The sequence below is a fragment of the Podarcis liolepis genome (assembly GCF_965112155.1).
Source record: "Podarcis liolepis genome assembly, chromosome: 5".
NCBI lineage: Eukaryota > Metazoa > Chordata > Lepidosauria > Squamata > Lacertidae > Podarcis > Podarcis liolepis.
In genome coordinates this window covers 23,626,668-23,639,486 of record NC_139556.1, presented here as the reverse complement: position 1 = coordinate 23,639,486, position 12,819 = coordinate 23,626,668, and the positions used below count along the sequence as shown (strand labels likewise).

Below are 12,819 nucleotides of genomic sequence, written 5' to 3'. Positions count from 1 at the left end.
CTTTAATAATCCCACTTGCCAATCTGCCAGAGGTGGGTGGGTGAGTTTGACAAACCAGAAGGAAATGAAATGGAGTGTGGAATTATCCACCCATCCATCAAATTAACCAATGCTGGTCCATGCTTTGGCTCCGTTCTCAAAAAGAATGAAAAATGCAGACCTCAGAGCAGCCCACTTAATTACTTTCTTTAGAGCTCAGACTTCCCTAACCATATTATTTACTTATTTGTCTATTTGAAAATTTTGTGCTGCCTTTTGGCCAAGGAGACACTCTTCTCTATGACCGTGGCTGGCTGCGGCCTGGTCTCAAAGGGCTCTACTTATTCCCACGCAGCCGTGGGTGGGTGGGATATCAGGTGCCACCCCTTCTCAGCTGTGCCAGACCTACAGGGATGGCCCAATCATCAGGTCCATCAGGCACGGGGGGTGGGTGGGTCAGAACCAGGCCTGCCCCTGCCATTTTTAACAGGGCAACATAATGTAAGCCACTTTCTTCATGGGATTTCCCACCCACCCAGTCTGTTAGGACTCGCACAGTGAGGGAGCGGAAGAGTTTGTGTATGTGCCTTGTTATGATTCACTCAGTTGCCATATTTGGGGCCAGGGAGGAATTTTCTCCTGCAAGCAAATTGGCAAGTTTGCAAGTTTTCGTGATTTAACAAAATATATATAATAATAATAATAATAATAATAATAATAATAATAAATCAATTTTCATCATGGTAACTGTAGCTTTCAAAAGTGTTTCATTTTCATTTTATCAGGATGAGCCAAATGTAGCAGTATTTTAGTTGGACTTTGTCCCCAGTGAATTATTATTTCAAGAGGAACTAAGGAGTAATAAGACGCTACCTAAAATTCATGAGTGGCGAAGTGCTTTAAAATATAGATGAAGAAATATTAGAATGAAGTCAGCTGAAGAAACGCCAGCTGTTACCTACAGTCCCGTCAGCCTCAGTGCAAGGAGGACATGGCTTATTTCTCGCTGGCACTGGGCAAGAAACAGGCAAATTGCACATCTTCTTTCCTCAGCATTAGTGATATATATTCTAGGTTATACCCTACTCATCATTCCAAACTTCTTGCTTCACACAACATCCACCCATTTCTTCCACTTGCCCTCCATCTTGCATATGATTTTTTTTTCCTGAGTCTTGAAGGTGGTATGAAAGATAGTTGTTGTCCATGGTGAGTATTCTCACTCCATTATTACCTCTGGGGAAATAGGTGTTGCAGGTTTGGGGGATATTTCAAAGCCTGTTTGACCAGAGACAACAGTGTGACAAAAGCATATATGTATGTAAAAAGGTAAAGGTACTCCTGACCGTCAGGTCCAGTCCATAGCTGTCAACTTACAGATTTGAAAATAAGGGACCAGCAGCCAAAATAAGGGATTTTCCAAACACAACTTCTGAGCCCCTCTGAGCCAAAGGCAGATAGCCCAGTCAGCAGCCAAATGAAGCCTCAAGCGGTGGTTCCCACAGCGCAGCAACCCGGCAAAGGGGATGTAGCAAGGAAAACCACTGTCACCTCTCCGCTGGGAAGCGCTGAGCAAAGGCGAGTCCCCAGGCAACGCAGCCGATTTGATCAGCACAAGGCATGCAAGGTCCACCCCCCAGTCGTTCTTAGACTCCTTATTGGGTGAGCAACGCAGCCAAGCAACACAGTTGGAGCCTCCCTCCTCCCTGGCTGGCAGGCAGGGATGGAGAGGAGCTGTTTCCTTTGAAACCTGGGAAATTTAAGGGACATCATCAATAAGGGACAGCAGCGGGACACAGCGCTGGGATAAGGGACTTTCCTGCCAAATAAGGGACGGTTGACAGCTATGGTCCAGTCACAGACGACTCTGGGGTTGTGCGCTCATCTCGCTCTATAGGCCAAGGAAGCTGGCGTTTGTCCGTATACAGCTTCCGGGTCATGTGGCCAGCATGACTAAGCCGCTTCTGGCGAACCAGAGCAGTGCATGGAAATGCTGCTTATCTTCCTGCCGGAGTGGTACCTATTTCTCTACTTGCACTTTGACATGCTTTTGAACTGCTAGGTTGGCAGGAGCAGGGACCAAGCAACGGGACATCACCCCATCATGGGGATTTGGACCACCAACCTTCTGATCGGCAAGCCCTAGGCTCTGTGGTTTAGACTACAGCGCTACCTGCGCAACAGCGCCTTTATCACATAACTTTCAATGATGCTTCATACCACTCTCTTACACATTATTGTTTGTGAATTGTGTCAATCAGAACAATTGCATGATAATGGCCCAGGAATGGAAGCTTCCTGGCTGTGTTCTGTGCTGTTTATAGAGGAATTTCTAATAGAAATTGTTACAGGAGGGGAGGGGAGCATGCTGGGTAAATGGCCTCCTAAAAAAACACAACACTCTTAGAACACTTCCCTAAAGCCAACGGGCAATTTCCACAGTTAATCCATAATTACATTCATAGGTAATTATGATATGCTTAGGTAAACCTGCACAGTCAGTGCGCTGAAGTGGATAGATGCCGGACTGCAATAGGCAAAGTCTGGATTCAAACCCTCATTCAGCCATGAAGCTCCTGGGCTAGTCACTTCCTCCCACCTTAATCCTCCTTACTGGAGGGGGCATTGCTAGATGCTTAAAGGACACAGGGGGGATGCCCTTGCTTTCCAAGGAGTTGTGAGCAAAAAGACTTGGATGAGGGAGGGGATCTGTCAAACGTGCTTGCAAGTGCTCGGTCTGAGAGGGAAATTGGCTTCTAACTCCTACTAAGAAGGCTGTAAGCATGGATGTGGAAAGGCTAGCTAGTGCTTAGAGCTTCCAGGTTTTAACAGAATGTGCTTCAGAACCTAATGAAAACTTAATGAAAATTCTAAATTCTATTTTTAAATAAAAAATAAATAAATGGAGATACATATATGAGAAACAAATTGTGTTTATCAATATCTACAACTGTATTCTCTAAACATTTGTTAATGATCTATCTAAAAAGGGTAAAAATACCCCTCCCCCTCCCTGGAAAGGCAACCATTAAGCTATCAAAAACAGGAGAATCATACTTATATGGCTGTGCTTAGTGGTGCCAAATGTGGACTGACAAGGCAAACCAGCCTTCCTTCCTTCCTTCCTTCCTTCCTTCCTTCCTTCCTTCCTTCCTTCCTTCCTTTACCCAATGTGGTACTTAAGTGGCAGAAAAACACAACTGGCCAGACACAACTGTATATCTCCTTCTGCAGGCATCACCTTTAGTTAGATGAGCTTCCTCTTTAAAAGGAGGACAGGCAAAAAAATAGAAACCAAGAAGCCAGGTGTTATGTGCCTTCTTTTCACAAGGGTTTCTATGCAGGAACCACTGGCGTGATTGTTTAAACATGTGCTTTGTGTAGATTGCTCACTGAGACAGCACTACCTGCATGTGCATTCGGAGAGGAGAGTATTCATGCTGAATCTGAACAGTTTAACTTGACAGGCTGCTATAAAATCAGCCACTGACAAAGGGTACAGACACTGCGGTTTGCTGACCCAAGTACGATGCCTTACATGGCATCAAGAGAAGATCTTTAGAACAGCATAAAACCCCAAGGACTGTTGACTTTTTAGCATAGCAATGTAAGTGTGGTGGGGGAACAATGTCCTTTCATAAAGCTATGAAAAAACTCTGAATTCTAAACAACAAATGGTTGTCCTGTGAGGCCGCAATGTTCCCTAGGAAGCAGCAGCCCCATGAATAAATATGGACAGGTATTAAAAATAAGACCATTAAAATAGCTCCCACTTTTGATGTAGCATAACTTCTTTTCTGAGGCTATTGGCTCTTGCTTTGGTGTGTGTCCATGACAGCAGTCTGTATCTAATACGGGACTCAGACAAACTCAGAATATCTGTTCCCTCAGGGGAGTCAGTGCTGCAGCTTCACATTTCTAATATTGCAAAGAAAGCTCTGTGATTTTGAGGAGTGCAGCCCCATCACAGTCCCTAAATATCCATCATCAAGTTGAACTTGGAAATATGCAGGCTAGTATAGAACTCGGGCAGCTGCTATGCATATTTAGCTAAATCGTTGTTCTTAAATAGAGGCTGACATATATGACTAGGGGCCAGTTTATAAACTCAGTGGAATTCTTTATGGTTTTAATTGTTGTTTATATTGTTGTGCACCATGGGGGGGGGTGAGAATCTTTGGATCTGAAAGGGGGAATATAAATTAAATCCACCAAACCGGTTTTTAACTTTTTCCAGGACTGGACCATCTCAAACTCCAAGGGGAGGAGAGCTACATATAGGGATGCTCCCATAGGAGTAAAACACTGCCAGATATTCTCCAACTTCAGTTTGGAGGGGGGGGAGTCATGATTTCTGTGAAACATTTTCTAAAAATAACTTTCTGCTGCTGCTACTTCTCAGCACTGTTTTATCCTGCCTGCTGTTTCTTCCTCCTTCTTGGATTAGTCACATGGATAATCCTAAACAATCAAGGAGAATATAGTAAATGGGAAGATAACACAACAGTACGGTTTCAAGTTTGGCTATGTAAGAACACCATCAAAGCCAGTGCTTCCTGAGATAGTCACATGACTGATCCCACTCAATCAAGGATCAAACAGTGAATTGATAACATCACAACAACACAAAGCCTATCAGGATTTGGCTACTACATGATGATATCACTAGAATACATTAAGACGATTGAATAGAAATACAGCTCAATGGAAATGAATAGGCAGACAGTCTCTCAAAAGTGTCAAAAACAATAGAAAAATGTTCATTAAAATTGAGAAGACTTTAGCCTTAGATTTACTTGCATACATAACAGTACCACATCTGGGAGAAGGCTAAACTCTTTCTCTGACTTGCTATTGTTCCTTTGTAAAGGGAAACCCCCTTCCCCCAATTGGGAAGCACTGTCCAGGTTGAGCCTCTATCAAATATACACTTTTTACATAAACATACACATATCCATCTATAAAGCTAAGTACAGTGGTACCTCAGGTTACATACACTTCAGGTTACAGACTCCACTAACCCAGAAATAGTGCTTCAGGTTAAGAACTTTGCTTCAGGATGTGGACAGAAATCTTGCTCCGGCAGCGCGGCGGCAGCGGGAGGCCCCATTAGCTAAAGTGGTGCTTCAGGTTAAGAACAGTTTCAGGTTAAGAACGGACCTCCGGAACGAATTAACTTCTTAATCCGAGGTACCACTGTATAGGATCAGGCCTCCTTGGGTTATGCTTAGTAGCTGCTGTTATTATTTTGCATTTATAAAGCACAAATTATTTTTCAAAGCAATGCCAATGCACCCAGATTCAAATTTGGGAGTTTCAGTTTCACAGTTCCATCTCTGAGCCATTACGCCGCACCAACTCGCACTAGCTAAAATAGAGGAAAAGGTTCAAACTGTCCATATTTCAAACACTTTGCTGTCAGGCTCTACCCAGAGATTTTGGTAAGGGAGAGTAAAGACTTCAGTAGAGATGGCAAAATTCACAGCAAGATTCACCCTTGGATGTATTCATAATTAACCTTCCCCAAGCTTTGGGAGAAATGGCAAACATGGTGTCAGATGTTTGCTATTGGTCTAATTAGACCCATGCTTTCCCTCCAAGAAAGATGCAGTAAAAGAGAAAGAAATGCCTGGAAATGAAATTATGGAAGAGAATGGCTACAGTGAAGATTGAACGTGGTTGATGTAGAATTAGAATATCTAGGAAAGTAGGGGATTTTGATCATCATGGCTCCTTTCAGAAGTAAGGCAACATGGACACAGCAATGCCTTTCTTGAGATATGTAATAAGCATCAAAAGTGGTGCTTTTGTGTGAGTGCCATTCCCATGTATGGTGATTATGGAACTTCCATCTCCATGGGGCAGAAAATGTGTGTGATTGAACAAAGGATTCCCTTGACAGCAATGCAGTTAAATGCTTCACTGGCCCAACACGCACATCTCTCCAATCATCTGTCACTCCAACAGTTTCAGTGGCATCAAGGGAATGCATCTCACAACCAGAGAGAAAAAGAAAAAAGCAATTCCACAGCATGTTACAACAATTGAAGGCTTGTTCACACAATCGGGGCCCTTCAGGCAGAAGGAGAGATTGTCCAGAGCTTTGTGGCTGGACGTCTCTGGCATGCTGATACCACCTAGCTCTATACAGTATTACTTTAACTAAGCAACCAGGACCAGTTGTCATGGTTCTGAACAGATGTCTGGAAGCTGCGGCCAATGTGGATGAGAGTGGATGAGAAGTTGAAATGGAACCCAGAACAGAGAACAGAAGCAATATTGGTTGGAACACAGATCTGGATGGATCAGTTTATTTTATTTTTCAGTTTTGCATGTTATGTCCCATTTCCATATCAATTTGATGTTTTTAAAAATGGGGTTTTGCACACATTTTAACCAAAAACTAAATTTTGCTTTTATATGCAAGCATTTACATGTGTATTTTGGTAAATTAAACACACACACACAAGAAATATATCACAAAATTCAGAGTGAAAAATCAAGGGTAATTGCATTCTGATCCATGTAGTAGCCTGGGAAGCATGAATCTGGTCAGTTTTCTTAAAATTTTCTGACCAAATAGGTCCCCTGGCATCTCTACTGGATTGCATATATGTTACTGCATCTGGGGCACTTCTTGGGCATCCTTCTGGCATCCTGTTTTGTTGGATAACCAAGTGGCAGCATTAGCCAGGAATGCTTTTTATCAGCTTCATGTGATATGCTGGCTACCTCCCTTTGTTTCAGAGACACGGCCTTGCCACAAGGGGAGTGTGTTCCTATTGGTTATCCTGGACTTCTCAATGGCTTCTGATAAAACCAACAACCGATATCCTTCTAAGCCACATATCACTCTTTTATAGCGATTCTGATTCTTCCTGGTCGGTAGGTTTGAAGAAGTGCCATTGACAGACAGTGGCTCATCCTTGTGACATTTGACTTACGGGGTTCTGTAGGGTTCCATGTTGTCCCCCCATGCTGTTTAAGCATCGACACCGGGGTGGGAAACCTCTGGCTTGGGTGAGGGGTGTGAAATGTCTCCACCTGACCCTTGGGGATATCCCCATTGCCACACTCTTCTTTGGCTCTGTTCCGCACCCTCCCCAAGTGCTTTGCCTTGACTGGAATGTGTCACCAAACCATGATAATGCCTTCTGTATGTAGAAAACTCTGGCCTTTCCATAGCTGAAATGTAGCCTGCTGTGGAAAGGTAAGAGTCAAACTTATTGCTCCGCCTGCTTTTTGCTCTGGTCAAACCTATTGCTCCGCCTACTTTTTGCTCTCGTCTCATTCAGCATCAGCATCAGGCATCTGGCCCCTGGAAAGCTGCCCTCAGGCTGAAAAGGGACCCCAATCCCTGATCTGCATGAAACTGTTGGGATATGATGTCCAAAGCTTCAGGGGTACATCTATCAATGTAATCGCTGTATGTGCACACTCATGATAACTGATCTTTGTGACCGAGTCACACTGAAACCAACAGAAGAAATTAGGTGCAACTCAAATATCCCAAGGCTTTGGATTGGGCATAGTCATGGCTGCTTTTAGCTGGATTGGGGTTGCTATGCAGTACCAGTCAGAAATATGGAAGGAAGTTCAGTGAAGGATAAGCAAAACAAATAAGCAAAACTTCTAGTGCTAGCCAACGCCAACATACAAATTTGTTTTAAAAGCTGAAGGTCAGATCTGTGATGGTTTAAAATAATAATTTCAGCAATCCAGGAAACTGGCTGACAATGGTTATCTACTGCGATTCAGCAAATGATAGTACAGACCCACGTTTTATATCCCCTAAAAGGTACTGGCTCCTTCAAAGACTATTGGATTCTGGCAACATCTCACCAGTGTGGAAATGGAATAATTGCTACTGGTTCCTTTTTGTTCTTTAAGAGCTTCATATTTGACACCTGCAGAGCCTCATATAAGATAGGAATTCTGTTGGGGGTGGCATTTTATGCCTTTTTACTTTCGCTACAAATTATATCATGGCTAGATGCAATTAAATGAGATCTTGCACCCTGGAACCACTTTTGGAGAGAAGAGGTTATTTATTCAGAAAGAAAATTAAACTTGGGCAATCACTTTTTAAGATCTCCCCCTGTTAGACTTTTTGTATCTGCATGAAAATGCAAAGATCCCTGGGGTCCAGTTTCTTCTCCTGCGCGAGCCAGGTGCAAGGTCATAATTCTGTGTTTGCCATCTCACAGTATGCCGGCATGGAAATGAATGAACGTGTCGGCACCTTCTCCCCAGGATCAATTATGATAACAAGCTTAATTTTCCCAGAGCTGCTGAGCATCTCAGAAAAGAAAGAAAGCTGGCCGCCATCGGCACCTACTGGTTTTCCCTACCAAGATAACAAGACTTAGGTTTGAGAGATTGCTTGGAAGTCCCTTGAACAAGCCAACATCTCCCCAACACTCTTTGAAAGTGCTGATGACTACAACTCCCAAAGAAAAAATATGTTAGGATCAAACTAGGCATGACGGCAACAGCCACACTTGTTTACATAGGTGTCTGCCTCATTCACATGTAAAACAGAATAGTTGGATGTCATCCTAGAGCAAATGTTTTGAATAATTTATTTTATGTAACTGATGGACAGAAAATTGGAAGTCCTTTTTATTTTTTTGTCTTTCTCTCCCCTTTCCTTTCCTTTTTTCTTCTTTGGTGTCCTCTGCTCTGGGCTGTTACTGTGGCCCACAGGAAGGTGGTGGATAGTTGGTGGAAGAGCCCTGAAGTAAGGAAGTGAAGATCTCCCAGGGCGAAAGTCTGGGAAAAGGTGAGAACTGGGAGGGTCCACCACTTTCTGTAAATGAAGAGCTACCTTTGAGAGAGGAGTCTACATTTTCTTTTCTCTTCCTTTCTCTGTTTTTGTTTTTATTTAGTTTCTTTTCTTTTCTTGTATCATGAAAAAGCTTTAATAAAATCTTATGGGGGAAAAGACATTTATCTGTGCCATTAAGCCCACAGAATATGCTGCCCAGAGCCTGTCTCTTCACTTCACACTTGTTTAATACCTGCTTTCTTCAGTCTCCAAAACATTACAATGATGGATAGGACATTTGAAAACAAATTAATGGTGCCGTGTGCTCAGCTTCTCATACTTAGGGATGGAAAGATCTGTCAATTTTGGTTTCTCTCAGTTGCCCATTCTTCCTCTCTGAAGTTCAATTCGCCACATTTGTGAACCACATTTTTGAAGTCTTCATGAAAGATTTCCCGTATTTAAGTGCTCATTTCTCCCAACACACACATCTTTTGTATGTAACTTTGTCTAACATTAACACATATTTGTATGTTACGTTCACAATTATGTGCATTTCTGGGCACACTTTCCCCTCAATATAAACATTTTTGCACACAATTTTTCGCTAGAGAACTGCACCACAAGATTCAGAGAAATGCAGAGAGAGCATAGTTTCACTTCACATATTGTTTGGGGAAGTGTGGATTAGGTAGGTTGGCCTAAAAATACAAACTAACAAGTTTCTTCTCCATCCCAATACACCCTCCAAGGCAGGAGTGCCAACAAATAAAATATGGTGGAGGCCCAGGTAAGCCCCACCCCTCATAATCGATCACATGATGCAGGGCACATACACCATTTGAATGGGAATACTCATCAACTTTGTGGGGGCCCAGCCCCCTCAAATGTTTTATTGTGGGGCTCTAAGCCCCCACAGCCCCTAGCAGTTTCCTCCTATGCTCCAAGGTGTTTTCCTCTAGCTAAATTCTTTACTACCACTTGGTTGCTTCATTGACTACCTCTGAGAAGTTGGTTGCTGCAAAGATAAGTTAGAACATCCTTTAATCCCAATTTTCAAAGACCTGTCTGACTTCTGACTTAATTGCCATTCCTTGGGTGGCTCTTTTCGGAAGGAATGTTCTAGGGTCTTTGGTGACTAACTCACAGACAGCCTCTCCCTCTGTGGCACCCACACAAAGTGAGAAAAAGTCAGCTCAGCTCCGTCTATGGATCAGGATGCAGTGAGGTGTAAGAAAGGCCAGGCAAGGGTCAGGAGCAACCATTGTCTTACTGTCAGAACACTAATCACTCTCCCCCAACATCAATCTCCCATCCCTGGCAGCAGAGCAAATTCCAGCCAGTGAATAGAAAGTTAATTTTTCACATATCAGTAAATACCGACCAAACCCATCAGTTCCCAGGCAGTACTTGGGAGAGAATGAGAAAATGAAACATGGCTCTGTTTCCAGCAGATAAAAAAACTATATCTATACTATTCATTTATATTACACCGAATTTTTCCTGAGAAGTAATTGCTAGCAATAGGCACTTCAAGAGTGAAGCCAGTGGTAATATTTACGGCACAGAGCAAATATGCACAAGGTCTGGGTAAGCTGCAAAAACACATTAAAACATCCCATCTTTAAAAGAACAGATTATGGATTTGGAGCTCTCTTGTGAAATGATTCGTTATTTAAAAACAAGAGACAAAATTGAAAGAATGCGCTTCATTCTCCAAGACAAAAATGAGGATGCAGGAAAGGGATCTCCTATTCCCAGATTTGTACATTGTCTGCTGTAGATTTTCTCTCTGCATAGTGCAGGAATGGGCAGTTGTCCCTCCTTACCATCTAGGAGAAAGTAATGTAAGACTCCAGCAGATATACCCTAATTTATTCTATTTTCACTCTTCTTCTTTTTAGGTGATGAATCATGTGGCAGTGCATTGAAAGCTCTGCACAGAGGCCCTGCTTCAGATGTGCTTTAGGGTCTTTCAGAAGCCCATCCCTTTCCATCCCATGAAGAATTTTTCTCTGGTGGGAAACATATGAATTGAGGTCAACAACTGTGCTCACCAGCACACTCACAATGAGAATATATTATGACCTGGCAAGCGCACTGTGGTGAGGACAAAGTGACTGGTAAGGGCACATTTTTAACTTTGTTCTGAGTTTCTCACTGCTTCTGAGCACTTCCCAAACCCAGTATGACTGGCAAGAAGAGCTTTCGCCTCCCCACCCCCAACAACATCAAAATATCTGCAAATCTGTAGGCAAAATCTGTATGAGAACTTTCAAGTCTAGGATGCAATTATTCACTTTGAAAGGCAACTGGTTCCATTGCCATTTGAAATGCGAATGCTTCAGACTTGTTTGTGTCTCTTGTCTTGACAGTAATGCTTTTGGTTGGCGTGGGATCTCAAAAGCTGTCGATTGTCAAACTCTACCACTGCATTGTTCGTGAGTCTTGGTGAACTCCCTTGAGAGGGGCTAGGGGTGCGGTTAAAGGGACGAAAAAATAGAGAGAGGTTTTCTGGTGTTCTCTGATGCTCTCTGAGATGAAGAAGAGGAGGAGTTTGGATTTGATATCCCGCTTTATCACTACCTGAAGGAGTCTTAAAGCGGCTAATATTCTCCTTTCCCTTCCTCCTCCACAACAAACACTCTTTGAGGTGAGTGGGGCTGAGAGACTTCAGAGAAGTGTAACTGGCCCAAGGTCACCTAGCAGCTGCATGTGGAGGAGAGGGGAAGCAAACCCGGTTCCCCAGATTACGAATCTACCGCTCCTAACCACTACACCACACTGGCTCTCATGTACTTTCCACTGCCTTATCATAATTCCACCTATTTGACAGATTTTGAAGCACATACCTTGTGTTAATCATAGTACAATTTGATCTTCACATTTTTTCTGCTGATATTTTATTGGTATAGATTAGTTTGAGAAATACAGCAGTACCTTAGGTTACATATGCTTCAGGTTACATACGCTTCAGGTTACAGACTCCACTAAGCCAGAAATAGTACCTCAGGTTAAGAACTTTGCTTCAGGATGAGAACAGAAATCGTGCTTCGGCGGCGCAGCGGCAGTGGGAGGCCCCATTAGCTAAAGTGGTGCTTCAGGTTAAGAACAGTTTCAGGTTAAGAACGGACCTCTGAAACGAATTAAGTGTTTAACCCAAGGTACCACTGTATTTGTTGGCTAGCTAAACATGGTTGCTTTTGTGATAATCATTCTCATTTATCAAAGCATGTTTTGAGTGTGATATGCTTAGGAAAATTTAGGATTTCCCTGGGAGTGACTCCCATTGAACTTAATGAGATTTACTTCTGTGTAGATCTGAGACATAGGAGGAGCATTCAGCCCTTTACTTGGTTGAATGTTGTCATTTTGTTAGCTACCAATTATAAGTGCAGTTCTAATCAGGTCTATCCAGAAGTTAGTCTTACTGAATTCAGTGTGCCTTACTCCCAAGCAAATGGGGCTAGAATTGTAGCCTTAGGCAAAGTTTTGATTTATTTGGTGTATTTACATATTTGGCATATTCACATTTACAATTGTTGCAGAACTGACATTTTGATGTTTGGGTTTACAGACTCTGAACTGCTTTGAGCATAATTTATATAAAAAGAAAAAATAAATCGTTATGGACCCTCTAACAATTATTTTTGGAATATGTAAATATGTTATACCCCCTGGTGATAGGGGAAATAATTATTGATCTATTGACAGGGGCCTAATTATTTATCATGGGAACAAATATTCTGCGATATCTAAAGAATATTCCCCTCTAAATTTGCAAATAATAAACTAGAAGGTTTTTTTGCTGATGGGGTGTGGGGGCCTTGAATCAGTCTAGATGCATGTAAAAAAAACAAAGTTTCACCATTTCCCCACCCCCCCCAAAAATAACTGTGATTGGAGTGCTTTGGAGAAATGATTTACTTTGATTAAAACCTAGATCTGTTCATCAAAATGAAAGATTTTCCCTCACCTCTTCTGCCCTTTCTCACTCATGCTCAGAGCATTCTCTGGGACAGCTTAATCTGTTTTGCTTTTTAAAAGTGCAGTGTTTTGGGGGCACCCAAGTC

The 12,819-nt window shown here is 42.5% G+C and overlaps 1 long non-coding RNA gene across 1 annotated transcript in view; it reads left to right on the top strand.

The window, feature by feature from the left end:
* LOC310706768 overlaps positions 1 to 12,819 on the top strand; it is a 93,388-nt gene that overhangs the window by 51,846 nt on the left and 28,723 nt on the right. Inside the window, exon 2 of the long non-coding RNA XR_014526163.1 lies at positions 10,651 to 10,869. This is a non-coding gene — a long non-coding RNA (uncharacterized lncRNA). The remainder of the gene's footprint in view (positions 1 to 10,650; positions 10,870 to 12,819) is intronic.